Below are 14,733 nucleotides of genomic sequence, written 5' to 3'. Positions count from 1 at the left end.
AGGTCGGAAAGTGGGGAAGCAAGCAAGCTCCCCTAAAGGAGGGGAACTCTTGCAATTACAAAAATTACCTGAGCTTCCCTGCCGGGATTCCCTGGCCGGGGCACCTCAGACGACAAACAAAAAAACTTGCTCTACCCGAAAGCCAGGTGGCAAGGCCTGAGAAGGTGGACCTCCTGGGTGATACCCAGGCGGCGTACCTCAGTCTGACAGATACTGGTCTGGTTCCCAGCCCCAGACCTGACAGGCTGAGTGTCAAGAACGAATTCTTGACGAGTACTTTCTACCCGTCTCCAAGCAACTGAAGCAGCAAAGAGACTCTTCCTCACAATTACAACAAGTATAATGAAGAAAGTATGATTAAAGAAAATTAGAAGGTTCTATTTATAGACATTAGCGATAGAAATTGACCAATCAAATGGAGGACCATTCTGCTAGCAACCAATCAGAAACCAGAATCGCTCCATAAAAATACTGGATCTTTTAGAATTCCACACATAATTTTTCATGCCCATACAAGAAAGATCTTCGTCTGCAAACTTTTAAAGTTCAAGACTTATACAGATTAGCTACCCACCAAAAACTTCATTTTCCATCTCAGGACTTATACAGATTAACTAGCCATCAGAAAATTTTCTAAAATTAAACATGGCTTTCAATTCAAAAGACTGTTTAGTTACAAAATGAGCAATCATACTTCTGGACATATCGATTTTGACAGAATCATTATAGGATTACATCCAGACCCTTTGGGATTTTAGGAGCAGGCAGAGAGCTTTTCTTCTGCACACTTGACACCAAGCTACGTTATCTCCACTGGAGTAAATAATGTCTGGAGAAAAAATTTTGGCAACCAAGCTTCATTATTATTATTATTATTATTATTATTATTATTATTATTATTGTTATTATTATTATTATTATTATTATTATTATTATTATAAAACCTTATGGTTTTAAACTTCTGGCAACCTACACCCAATGGTGAAGTCACTGGGATATATTCATTTGTTATTTATAGAAGAGCATTGCTTTTCTTTCTTTGGCGACCCTTTCAGTGGGGATTATTATCGGAATAATCTTACATTTTATGTCAAGATTAGTTCCCTATTGCTCCTCTCCATCAAATCTGCCTTGTTTATTCAGCAATAAAGCCACGATTGAGTATTGTTGCCTCATATGGACCTGTGCATCAACCATTAATCTCTTCCTCTTGGACAGGGTTCAAAAAAGAATCTCCAATCTCCTGCACTGTCAACCAAGCTCCAACCTCTGTCTCATCGCCACAGTGTCGCATCCCTGTGCCAGTTTTACAAGTACTTTAATCGAATGTTCTCTGATGAACTCGTAGCACTTGTGCACTTTCAACATAAATACTCCCAAGTAACCTGACAAGCAGCAAAATCCCACCTCTTCACTGTAGAAATTGTGCCGGCAAGCTTTCTACTCTAATAGTTTCTCCCTTCGAACTGTTATGATTTGGAATTCCCTCCCTTTTTCTTGCTTCACTGAATGTAATAACATGTTGTGATTTAAATGTAATAATGTTGGAGACGCCCCTCCATGGGATTAATGGACTATCTCATGACGTCACTTTCTCTGGTGACGTCACTTCCGGTAACAAGTACTGGTGCCCGGCAGTCAGAGTTTGGTGCGCGGCTAAGCAGGTTGTGTGCCAAAAACACCCAACAGTTGAGGAATGACATTGCTCAACCCGCCTTGCCCGTAATATATGTGAATACATGTTTATTTCTAAAAGTCCTGTGTTCCTTTCGTTTTTATTACCATTTAACAATATAACAAATACAAACATACATCTAGCTTCTCAATTCCATATATAGTGCTCCTGTAGACACGGGCCCAAATAATAGCTGCTTATGTCCAAGTGGTAATATGCCTTATTTGGAGTTAGTAAGAGTAAAAAAATCCTTGACTCGCACAAGATGCTTTCGGAGAGTGGAGTCACTGGATTACTGTTCTGATATCATATGGATTACATATTTAAAAAAAATTTTTCTGACAAAACTTTCATATATGGTATACAAATTGTAGTGAGTTTTCGGGTGATGTCCATAGGTGTTTGATCCAGATTTCAAGCAGTTGATGTCATGCACTACAGATAGTTGTTTCGGTGGAGGGTTTCCCTCAAACTGATCATCTTGCTTCTTTTTTTTTTTTTTTTTTTAAATTTTTTTGGCATTTCTCCAAAGTATTTCATATATACATGAGCCAGTATTGAGAACAATGGTAATCCTGTCACCAGACCTTCTTTCTGATCCAGTCCCATCATGAAGTATGTAGATCGTTATTTCAATGGCAGGTGCTCGTCTGAACTCCAATCTCTGGTCCCCCCTCGCCAATCTTTCACGAAAAACACCCGTCTAGCTGAATCCACTGTGAAAAATTTCCCCCACTCTATATCTGTGCCTAAATCAAAACACGGATTCCATGAACAAAGCTTCTTTCTTAGAACTGCACGCCTGTGGAACTCTGTTCCGTCTGCCTGCTTCCCACTGGACTACAACTTGGATGTGTTCAAGTCCAACGTTAACAAATTCCTAATGAACCGCCCCCTTAAGTAAACACTTCATCAAATCTCCACACTAACGTAATGTACTTGCAATAACCCTTATCCCTGAGTGGCTTCCGGGCCTTGATAAGTGGTGATCACTGTGTAAAAAAAAAAAAAAAGATGGTCAACATCTTTATTATACTGTCACATGAAGAAGGTCGTAGGTTACATTGACTGAAACGTGAAAATAACACTCAAGATGAGAATATGGGGTCAATGGTGATCCCATAGTTAAACTGTATTCCTGCCGATGCATATCAGATCCTCACAAAGTATTGTCTGAAAGGATCCATGGCATAACTGATAACTAGGGCTGTGACAACAGCATATTCTTTTCATTGTTTTTACTCTTGAGTATATATCCGTTAATATCTTATATGTTTTTATATAGACGGATGTGGTTATCGGTTGATTAAGTATGTCTGTGTCGGATATATACTCGAGAGTCAAAAGAATGAAAAGAATATTCTGTTGTCACAGCTCTACTGATAACATACTAGGTAAAATCCAGTTCTATGTGAAACTTTTCTAGGAGTTGAAAGTTCAATTCTCAGTGAAGGCAAATTGCTTAAGGCTTCTACTTGGTCATGGCTGACAGAGGCAGAGCATTTTACCACCCGTGGATCAAAAAAAAGTTGTTCCATTTAAAATTCCATGCATATTCCTGAGGTTTACAGAAAGATTTCCAAGATCAACAAGATACCTGAAGAAGGTTTGAGATTACATCATATTCTTCGGACTATTGTTCTCATCTCGAGTGTTATTCTCACAACGTTTCGTCCGATGTAACCTCTGACCTTCTTTGTGTAACATAGCACGGATGTAAATGCATCCGAAATGACGTCACCGGTAAAGAAAAATGACTATTAAAAAAAGAGAATGAGAACGATCGCGTGAGAGACGTCGAGCACGGAACAAGATAATGTTCTAAATCACGTGGGTGACGTCACAGCTGTGTCAATGAAGAAATAAATGGTGTTCCTATTTACTTGCCTCCCCACGAGGGTAGAGTTAGACACGAGACCGGTTTTTACTGTGGAAAAAATCCATCTCCCCCCAAAAAGGGGTCAATCTGGATAGGAACAAAATTAAAAATGACTTCAGTCTAGAAGGATTTCTCCTCTACTGATCGAGGACAGAAAAGGTGAAGTGCAATATCAGAACAGATACTACACTTTGCTCCTAACCAAAAGGCCAAGAAAGAAAAAATGTTGTTGCTCCAAAAGAAAAACGCAAGTTGGAGTTATTTCCTATTCTTTGTCTCTGTCTCCTTTGCGACTGAAACTGCACACAGCGTGTATTGGTTCCCGGACAACGTTACATTCAGGCGTATCTTGTCGAATTCGGGGATCTTTCTGTTTCTATTTTTTGGGGCTATTTCGTGTGAACACCGTGACAAATTTGTTGAAAAGAACAAAGAAAAACCAAAACAATTATTTTAGAATTCAGAGTGTAGGATCTGTTTCGTACATACATACATTAAATATAAAATGATCCTTCATTTCGGGTCCATGCTAACTTATTAGGGCAGTTAACTAATTTTTTTTTATTACTATTCCTAAATCAGAGTGGTAAGATCATAAAACCACACGTAATCGCCTAAAAAAGTAGACCCACTCCATTTTATCACCCATAAAAAAAAATCGTTTTGTTAACTGCCTTAAAACGTTAGAATTGTCTGGAAATGTTGAATCATTTTACGTTATATTCATATTGATCACCCATTCTGAATTCTAAAAAAAAACAAAAACAAAAAACAAACAACAACAACAACAGCAGCAACAACAGCAACAACAACAGCAACAACAACAACAACAACAACAACAATAATAATAATAATAATAATAATAATAATAATAATAATAATAATAATAATAATATTTTAAAGTTTTTTTTCTCGATAAGTTTTTTCATGGAATTCACACGTAATCGCCTAGAAAATGTATAAATTTATTTTTTCATGTGTGAATTAGTTGAGGGTGTTAATTTACAATAATACCGAACGTTGCAAAATAATAACAATAATAAAAAAAAAAATGAAAGTAAAATGTTTATAAATAAAATTACTTCTCCTTTGTCCGTAAGTACGTGTGTGTTTCTCGCCTCTCAGTGACTTGCACACTTGTATTGTTTATTGTTTGCAATTAATCGATTAATCGATTGCTATCAAAATGTGACCTGAGCGGGAGATCCTGTCACAAAAATTGCAATAGATTTAAGTACTTAATCGAACCTTTTAAAAATCCTACTAAAACAAACAATCAAAAAAATAATTTCAACCAGAATTCATTTCGATTTCTTCTCACACAAGGTCGATATTTTAATAATCATAGCCGAAAAAATAATTATACAAAAGAAAACAAAAGAAGTGACATTTTTTTTACATTCTTTAGAATTTAAATGGAATATTTGAAGCATTTAAAACGAGAATTGTATACCTGACTTAGTTGTGGACCTTTAAGAGCTATTTAGCATTCGTGACCATATATATATATATATATATATATATATATATATATATATATATATATATATATATATATATATATATATATATATATATATATTAATATATATTGAGTAAAACGATTCATAATTTTGAATAAAAATCAATTTCAAAAGGAAAAAAAACAAACAAAATCCACTCGATTGTACGATCGTTTCAGAAACGGTGTTTATTTTATTTATAAATTGACAATAAATATTGAGACAATAATTTGACAAAAGTTTTTTGTCTTTTAAGAACAAAGTCTCCTCATCAGTAAAAATAGGAGGGGGGGGGGAACAGTTAAGTCACCAAAATAAAACTAGCATTTTAGTCGTGTGTAAGGCAGATATTCCTTTTTTTTTTTAATCTCCATTATAAAATCTGTTTCAATTTGAGTCAGTCTATCTTTTCGCATGTCTTCAATTTTAATTGAAGACAAAATATTCAAAATTATGAATCGAAGAAGCGGTGTCCACGTTTCATCCCCGTAGGGTTATATAATATTTTCTGATATATAATATTAACTGATCAATTCCGTTATATTCATAAAATAAAACCCAAATACAGATTTAAATAAAATAAAAAAAAAATCCAATAAACACGCGTATATTTATTAAACAACATAAATTAATAGAAACGTTTTTCGTGGTCATTTAAAAAAAAAAGAAACAAAGAAAAAAAAAAGAAAAGAAAAAATAAGAAAAAAAAAAATCTGTGGATCCCGGTTGGGAATCCCTTATTTAGAATTCTTAGCAAAATCTTCATGCATATTATAATATTGAAAGTATTGGACCCTAAACAGTAAATAAACAATTAGTTATAATTTTATGTCAGTTTGGTTCAATTAATAATTTTAATGAAGGTAAATAATTAGGTTTAACTTTTAAAATCCTATTTTGAATAAAAGAAATAATAATTTGCCACCCCCTCTTCTTCACCGTCCAAAAAGGTATATTAAAAAAAAAACAAAAGTGAAAGTGAAAATACTCCTAGACAACGCTGGATGGATGCGTCTAGTTAATTACCACCAACGACACAGTATATATAATTTGTTTATGTTTAAATAGAAGGTAGCAGCAAGCAGCACTAAGAGTATTCTTGAACCGGGTCGGGTCATGAGTACTTTTGTTACATCACGAATGTGTTCTCTACTATTCCCACCACCCTTCTTTGTCTCTCCTCCTCCCTCTCTCTCGCACATGCACTCTCTCTCTCTCTCTTTCACACACACACACACACACACACACACACACACACACACACACACACACACACACACACACACTTTCTCTCTCTCTCTCTCTCTCTCTCTCTCTCTCTCTCTCTCTGTATCTCGGTCTGGGGATGCAGTTGAAAATAAAGCCCTATCTCTAGATCAGCTTTTCTCGAATAAAATCTTACGAAAAATCAAAACTGCTTTGTAACGAATAGGCACCCAGAGGATTTAAGTACTTACGGAATCCGTCCCAAGTATTGCCGAAGATTTTCCGAGTCAGTCTCGTTTCAAAGACAGACGATACGGAGTAGAAAAAAAAAAAAATGCTGTTACACATTTGCTCAAATTAGATGCCTGTGGAACTCTTCCATTTGCCTGCTTTCCAACTGACTAAATATGGTCGTCTTCAAGTCCAACATAAACAAATTCTTGATGAGCCGTTCCCCTTAAGTAATACAATTTATCAAATTTCCACTACAAACGATTACTACGCTATTGTCCCGTTGACTACCGTACACTTATTAACCCTTATCCTCAAGAGGCCCCCAAGCCTTGATAAGTGGGGACTCCATTTAAAAAAAAAAAAATGACACGGACTACATGAAACTTGAAATTAACGAAAAAAAAAAAAAATGTAAAAAGGGAAACAAAATATTAGTAAATCATTACATTTTCGCACGATTGATGACATTTATTAAACGTTTTTTTTTACCAGTATTTTATTGAATTTTCGATTTTTGAGCAATTATCGACGATCCAAATGGCTATAATAAATCACCATTTTCCTTATAGACTTATACTACACTTGTTTCAAAGTAAATAAACCCTTAAGAAATTAAAACACACATACAAAATATATGTATATATATATATCCAGATAGGGAGAATGAGTACCTAATCCTGCCTTTGGTAACATGTATTTGTTGTATATTTATTTTGTTCACTTCTTTTCTTGTTTTGTTGTCTTCATTACAAAATGCTTGGGAGTGTTATGGTTTAAGTATTTTTTAGCCCCCACCCCCAATAAATAAATACATAAATAAATAAAAATTATCCTAACTATCATCAGGCAGCTAAAAATGTTGGTCTCTTCTTTGCAAACAAAGAAAGATAAAAAAAAAAATAACAGTTTTTGTTTAATTATTTTTTTGAAAAAACAAATAACAAAAACAAAAACAACAAAACAAAAACAATAAAAAAGCAAAAACAGAAACAAATAAAAAAAATATTTTTTTGTATTCACTTATTGGTTCGTTCGTGAGCATGCTGCTACTCTCTGTAGATTAAATAAAGGTTTCTGCTTGTAATTCCACGTAGATTCCCGAGTTTGACAGAAAGATTCCCGAGTTCGATACACTTGAAAAAACTTACATCAACCATAATGCCGTGAGATTAACACTTAAGATGAGAACCGTAGTCAAAAGAATCCGAATAATACAAATTATCAATCCTTATCTAAACAAGGCCGATAGCCATTAGTCGCGTGCTCTCATGTAATGAATGAATGCGTGAATGTAGGATTGACATGAAATTCTTAAAGATAAACTAAAATGACCGAAAAATGGGCTGAAATGACTTAAATAAATAAAAAGTAAATGACTTAGAATGACTTTAATGAACTTAAGGATTAATTGAATGACCTTAAGAATGACTTGAATGCTTAAAAAAATAACTGGAATCCTTCAAAAACAACTTGAATGATCTGGAGAATGACCTGAATGGCTTTGAGACTGACTGGTTGTAAAGTGAGTGATAATTTTACATTAAATTAATACAGAAAAGTGATCCCCCACTTTATATCACAAAGTTACAAACATAAGTACAGCATGTAGTAAGAACAGATACTACACTTTGAGATATTAAATCCTTTATTCATGTTAAAAATACAGTGAAAATTAACAATGAACAAAAAACTTAGGCACATGGCCAACTCAAAAGGGGGGGGGGTCGTTGGTCATCCTTGTCACTCCAGAACTAAACAAAATCAAAAGTTTCTCCCAGCTAGTATCTTTCACCATAATACCGCATTCACCCTTTCGTACTGGGGGACGTACTACTTAACTCCCAATTTTTAAAACATTTTTTATTGACGTGTAAAAACAAAAAAGATGACAATAAAAATGGTACAATAATTCATTTGTGTCGAGGGCAGGGGAAGAAAAAACAAAAGGTGATTAGTAGGACCCTCCCAACCCCGTCTAGTTGATAGACTGCCGGTTCCACTAGGTTTGTAAAATAAACCACGCTTCTGCGGGTCAGTCTCTAAGTGGGGATGCCCTCTAGATGGGGGTGAATGGAGAAAAAAAAATTTGTGGGTAAGGAATGGGGGTTAGTTTGTATTTCTTTCTCTCCAAGATGGCTGAAATTTAGAGGAAGGGGTGAAAACAAAAATTGCAAGTAGGGGGGGGGGGATCTTGGAGGCTTCCTAATCAGGGAGGGATGGAACACACACTCAGCTAGCTGAGAGGCTACTTGTTTAATTTTACTTTACAGAACTGCGCGTTCCACACCTAGGCGGGGAACATCTTCTGTCTAATGCTGCACGATGCAGCCTTTTTCTATCACATCTGATCTTCACCCATAGTTGGTGTTTAAAGAAAGCAATCAGATCCTGATTAGAACCCCCCCCCCCGGCAACCTTGCAGACGCGACGTCCAAATCACCATTCTCGCCACGGTCAGGATCATAACGTAGACCATTTGTCTTTCCCGGTCCCACAGCGGCCTCACGTTGTCCATGACATTGGATACGGTAATCGAGCGAGGATGCTCAGGATCGATGCAAGCCATCATCTCGCTGACATACGACCAGTATCGGTGGAGTTCACAGCAATCAAAGAAAGTGTGATCAGTCCTTTCTACGGCCGTTGTCCCACAACGGGGACAAGCAGGTGACTCCAAAAACCCGGAACTGCATTGTATGTTGTTGAGTGGAAGTGCATTTCGGGCCAATCGCCAGGTCAGAGAGAACTCCGAATTGTTCAGATGACTCGAAGCTGGCGCCCAGCTCCACGCAGAGCGGATCTCACTCTGCTGCCAACCCAAACGTGCGCATAGCGAATTGTCGGCAGCCCCCTTCACGAGATTCCTATGGAGTTCCCTACGGGTAGCAGTCACAAGGTCGCTGGATCTTGGTAGTCATTTTAGCGCGACTTGGCACTCTTTCATGTAGGCAGATTCTCCCTGCAGCCTGCGACAGCTCTCGATAGAAGGGTAGAGAATGAGGTCGGGGAAGGCGGCAGTAACCACGTGGTGCCACGGTTGGTCATCTTGCATGTAGTGGCTCAGGAGGCCAGCCTCTCAGCGTCTTGATGATACTTCAAGTCCGGCATTCCCAAGCCTCCCTCACATGGACGTTGAATACAGACCTGCCTGCTCACCCAGTGTCTTCCTCTGTCCCGAAGAAGCAAGGACAAGAGTTCAACGAGGGCTGTTAGGTGTTGTGCAGGCAGGGGAAGTATGGCCAGTCGGTAAAGGATGAGAGGAAAGATGTAAGTGGCGTACGCCTCAGCTCTACCCTTTAAGGAAAGTTTCCTAGGAAGCCACGAATTGACTGCAGCCTCCACCTTTGACCGTTCCTCCAACCAATTTTTTCAAGCTAGAGACCCGGTCTGAACCACCCGCCGAGGATCCGAACCGGGCCATCCATCCAGCTGAAGGGCGCCGGGAGGTTGGCGTTGCCACTCCAGATGCCCAACCTATCGACTTGCTGCGGTTTATCTTGGTCCCTGTAATTCTTTCGTACCGAGCGAGTACCTCTGACACGATCTTGATGTCTCTAAAGCTCGACACAAAGACCGTGACATCATCGGTGAATGCGGATGCCTTGGCGGCTGAGCCACCGAGTATTGCAATTCCGTGCTTGGCCGAATTTGCCTCCCCACATCTCAGCTTGTAGAGCAGGGGCTCCAAAGCCATTACATAGAGCAGGGGCGACAGCGGACAACCTTGACAAACCGACCGAGAGATTACAAAGGATTTCAAGCGCTTTCCGTTGACTTGTACGACGGATGTGGGCTGTTGATACACCGCGGAGATCCACTTGCAGAAGTCCAGTTTAAAACCAGCGGCCTCTAAGACAGATGCCAAGAACTGCTTTCCATATTTGTTGTTGTCTCACCACGTTTTGGCCAACTAATCCTCTGGCCTGCTTTGGGTAGGATTCAAACTGCTATCTTCAGACAATGCTCACCTGGAACCACTCTATCCACTGCATGACAGCAAAAAAAGTATATGTAGACAATGCGTCAGTGCATGGAAGTGAAACTTGGATAGTAAGGGTTGTGGATATATGTTGCATGGAGAGAAATAATGATTCCACTTAAGTCATCATCATCATCATAGCATTTCAATCCATCTCGAGATACATCGTCGGACGGTGTCATAGGCATCCCTCAGGTCCACATCGGAGCACGCCTCACTTAGAGGAAAGTCTGTGAGGATGTGTGCGATAGTCTGCACGGTAGTGCCACAGGAACATCAAGCATCCTGTATATAGCCCCGCTTATGCAGGTTGTTCCATGTTTTGGTAACCTTTGCTCAGGCCGAATTTGAGCGTTGCCCACTCTTTCCGGGGGGAGTTCAGAGCCTGCTAAGAGGTCTTCTTTTGGTGCAGGAAAAACCTCGTTATTGTTGTCTTTGATTGACTCATTCCACCAATGCAGGCGAAAGGATGCTGGTGTTGTTTGTCCGAGGCCTGCAACAGTGGATGTTGATGGTTATTGCTCTGCTTGTCATGCTCTGCTTTCGCTATCGCCTCTCAATGGATCTGCGGTGTAGCGATTCCGGACATCCTATAGAGAGATAGCAGGTTGGTCGAGTTTAGGTTGCCGGTAATCATCCTGCATGGCTTGTTGAGCTTGACGTTGACCTTTGCAGCATGAGCAGAACGAGGTCAGGCTATTTGGGTGCAAAATAAAAACAGCTTCTCATGCATGGAAGTGAAACCTGACCAGTGAGAGTTGAGGATATGTGTTGCATGGAGAGACATGACGATTCAACTTAGGTAACACATTATGATGATCTTAACTGTCTGGGTGTAAAAGGAAAATACTTTCTCATCAATTGTGCATCTTTTTTTTTTTTTTTTAATAGGTTTGGCAGAACTTCTCTCACTGACAAGAACTTCATATATCTTGCAATCGCAGCATCACCGGCTCCTGCCTGTGCTTTGAGAGAACTACCAGTTATCAAGAATGTGTTTTCTACTACCTTTCCCTTCTCTCTCAAACACAAACACATGCACTGTTTGTGTCTGGGATGCAACTTAAAACAAAGCTCTATCCCAAGATCAACTTTTCTCGAGTCAAATCTCACAAAGAATCCAAAGTACTTGTAATGAATGGGAAAAACCTCTCTCACTGACAAGAACTTTATATATCTTGCAATGGCATCAGCACCACCTCCTCCCGGTGCTCCAATAGTATTACCAAGTATTATACATTTTTTTCTACTATTACCCTTCCTCCCCCACTCACACACACAAACATGTGCCTTGTTTATGCCTCGGACGCAGCCCTATCCAAAGATCAACTTTTATTTAGTAAAAGTTTATCAGCCATATGTATGTTGTATGGGAATAAAACCTGACCAGTGAGAGTTGAAGATATATGTTGCATGGAGAGAAATAATGATTTCACTTAAGTAACACAGTATGACGATCTGAACTGTTTGGGTGGAAAAGAAAAACAGCAACAGCTCCTCGTTGTGCCCCCATAGAACTACCAAATATCGCAAGACGCACAAGATATATCTTTTATAGACCTTTCTTCTCTTTAAAAAATTGGTTATCGGTGCTGAAAAATGCCAACATGGCCTGGAAATTGGGGAATCATTTTTATTTTAATTTATGTGCAAAACTGATCCCCCACTATAAAGTTTAAAATAGCAGTTTTTTTTTCTTCTTTCTATTCCTAACGATGTTCACACGTAATTTTCTGATGAAAAGTAGAATCTTATTTAGTGATGCATTTAAGTAAAAAGTGTTAATCTTTCTCTCTCCCCCCCCTCTCTCTTTCACACACACACACACACACACACACACACACACACTTTGTGTCAGGGGATGCAACTAAAAATAAAGCCCTATTTTAAGATCAACTTTTCCCAAGTAAAATCTTTAAAATCTTACGAATTCAAGTTATCTATCTATCTATTATATATATAAAAGTGAACGTGTCTGTGTGTCTGTGTGTGTGTGTGTGTGTGTGTGTGTGCGACTGTGTACATTTCCCTACGCAATAACTCTGTTAATTTTTAGTCTACAGACTCGAAATTTGATATAGAGGGTACTGAGATTTGGGAAAATCTATGTGATCGGTTTTGCGGCTAGAAATTTGGCTGTTAAAGAGTCAAAGTTCAACGATTTGACCTTTGAGAACTCTACCAAACTCCTCCAACAATTTTGGGTCTACACACTTGAAATTACCTTGGACATGGATCTAACTTAATAACTTGATTTGAGCCCAAAACAATAAATGTTAAGGGGTCATAATAGGGGTCAAAGTTAAAACAGTTGACCCTTTTTTTTTTTTTTTTTGCTCAGCATTCACCTCCAAACACCCGGGCAACGCCGGGCACCCATGCTAGTATATCTATAAAAGTGAACGTGTGTGTGTGTGTGTGTGTGTACATTTCCCTAAGCAATAACTCTGTCAATTTAAAGTCTACAGACTTGAAATTTGATATAGAGGGTACTGACATGTGGGAAAATCTTTGTAATCCGTTTTCGGCAAGAAATTTGGCTGTTAAGGGGTCAAAGTTCAACGATTTGACCTTTGAAAACTCTACCAAACTCCTCCGACAATTTTGGGTCTAAACACTTGGAAGTTTAGATATAGGTTCCTTGGACATGGATCTAACTTAATAACTTGATTTGATCCCAAAACAATAAATATTAAGGGGTCATAATAGGGGTCAAAGTTTAAAAAATTGACCGCTTTTTTTTTTTTTGCTCAACATACATCTCCAAACACCTGGGCAATGCCATGCTGAAATGCTAGTTTGTGATAAATATGCACTCAGAGAATTTTAGTACTTATGGAGTTCATCCCGAGTATTGATAGAGATTAACAAGTCAGCCCTGTTTCGAAGGCAGTCGATACAAATAAAAAGCCACAGTTACATATCTACCGCAATTAGACAGACTACATGAAATTTAAAAGCTGAAAAAAAAAAAAAAAAAATGTAAAAAAGACAGTTGACACCAAAACATACGAATCTAAAACAAAATACTGGTAGAACATTTGTTATATTTAGGTACTTCCACAGCTTTGTGTAAAACGTCAGCATTGTACACATTAACAGCAACGTCATCATTTTGTGTGTTTACTATTTTCTGTGTCAATTTCTATGGATCGGCATTGGTGCTATAATGGCTAATGGAAGCTATGCATTTTTTTTTTTTTTTGCTATCGGATTTTCATATTTACATTTATATTATACTGATTTGGAAAAATTAATAATTGAATATTTATGTGTTTATTAATCCGTTTGGCTTATATTTTTTCCATATACAATAAATAAATGTGTTCTATCATCTGCAAAATGAAACTTATTTTATTAGTTTTTCTTTTTTAACAATTGTGTTATAAACAAATATGAAAAAAGTTATCAATTAATCTGCTCGTTTGCTTATGTTTAAATAGATTTTTTAAAACAAACTACACAGATGAGAGTTAATAAAATAAATTTTCACATCTTATGTTGACACTTTCTTTTTTTTTTTTACACAGGCATCACCACACTATCAAGGCCAAGAGGCCACTCGAGGATAAGGGTTAAAGAGTGTACAGTAGAAATTGGACAATATAGTAATCATTAGTAATGAAAATTCGGTAAATTTGTTAACTTATATGGAATGGCTCATCAAGAACTTGTTTACGTTAGACTTGAAGACAACCATATTGTAGTTAGCCGGAAAGCAGGAAAACAGAAGACAATTCCACAGGCGTGCAGTTCTAAGAAAGAAGCTTTGTTCATGGAATCTACGTTTAGGTTTAGGCACAGATAAAGAGTGGGGGGAATTATTGATAGTGTTTTCAGCTAGACGAGTGTTTCTTGTGAAAGTTTGGCGAGGGGGGGGACCATAAACTGGAGCTCAGTCGAACACTTTCCATGAAAATAACGATACATCAGAAACAAACTCGCAACATCTCTTCTGTGAGATAGATGTTGCAGGGAAGAGAAAAGGACATCTCCTACGAGGCTACAAAGTCTATTTTGAACTCTATCAAGGCAGGATAATGTTGCTTAAAGGCCTTCATACTGTTTTGGAAAAAGGCGCAAAAAAATAAACTTATCAATTAATCTGCTCGTTTGCTTGTATTTAAATAGATTTTTTAAAACAAACTACACAGATGAGAGTTAATAAAATACATTTTAACGTCTTATGTATATAAATATAATGTTGCTTACTGGCCTTCATACTTTTTTGGAAAAAGGCACAAAAAATAAAGTTCAC

The 14,733-nt window shown here is 37.7% G+C and overlaps 1 non-coding gene across 1 annotated transcript; it reads right to left on the bottom strand.

Annotated features, from left to right (window-relative positions):
* Window positions 1-3,580: 3,580 nt before the first annotated feature.
* On the bottom strand, window positions 3,581-3,775 carry LOC145256645 (U2 spliceosomal RNA). The gene has a single exon (XR_013864008.1). It is a non-coding gene; the product is annotated as a U2 spliceosomal RNA (small nuclear RNA).
* Window positions 3,776-14,733: the final 10,958 nt, after the last annotated feature.

The sequence above is a fragment of the Euprymna scolopes genome, chromosome 32, assembly GCF_053919585.1.
Source record: "Euprymna scolopes isolate OS-2025 chromosome 32, ASM5391958v1, whole genome shotgun sequence".
NCBI classification, from domain to species: Eukaryota; Metazoa; Mollusca; class Cephalopoda; order Sepiida; family Sepiolidae; genus Euprymna; species Euprymna scolopes.
Note: the sequence above shows the minus strand (reverse complement) of the source record. Positions and strands in the feature narration are given on the sequence as shown.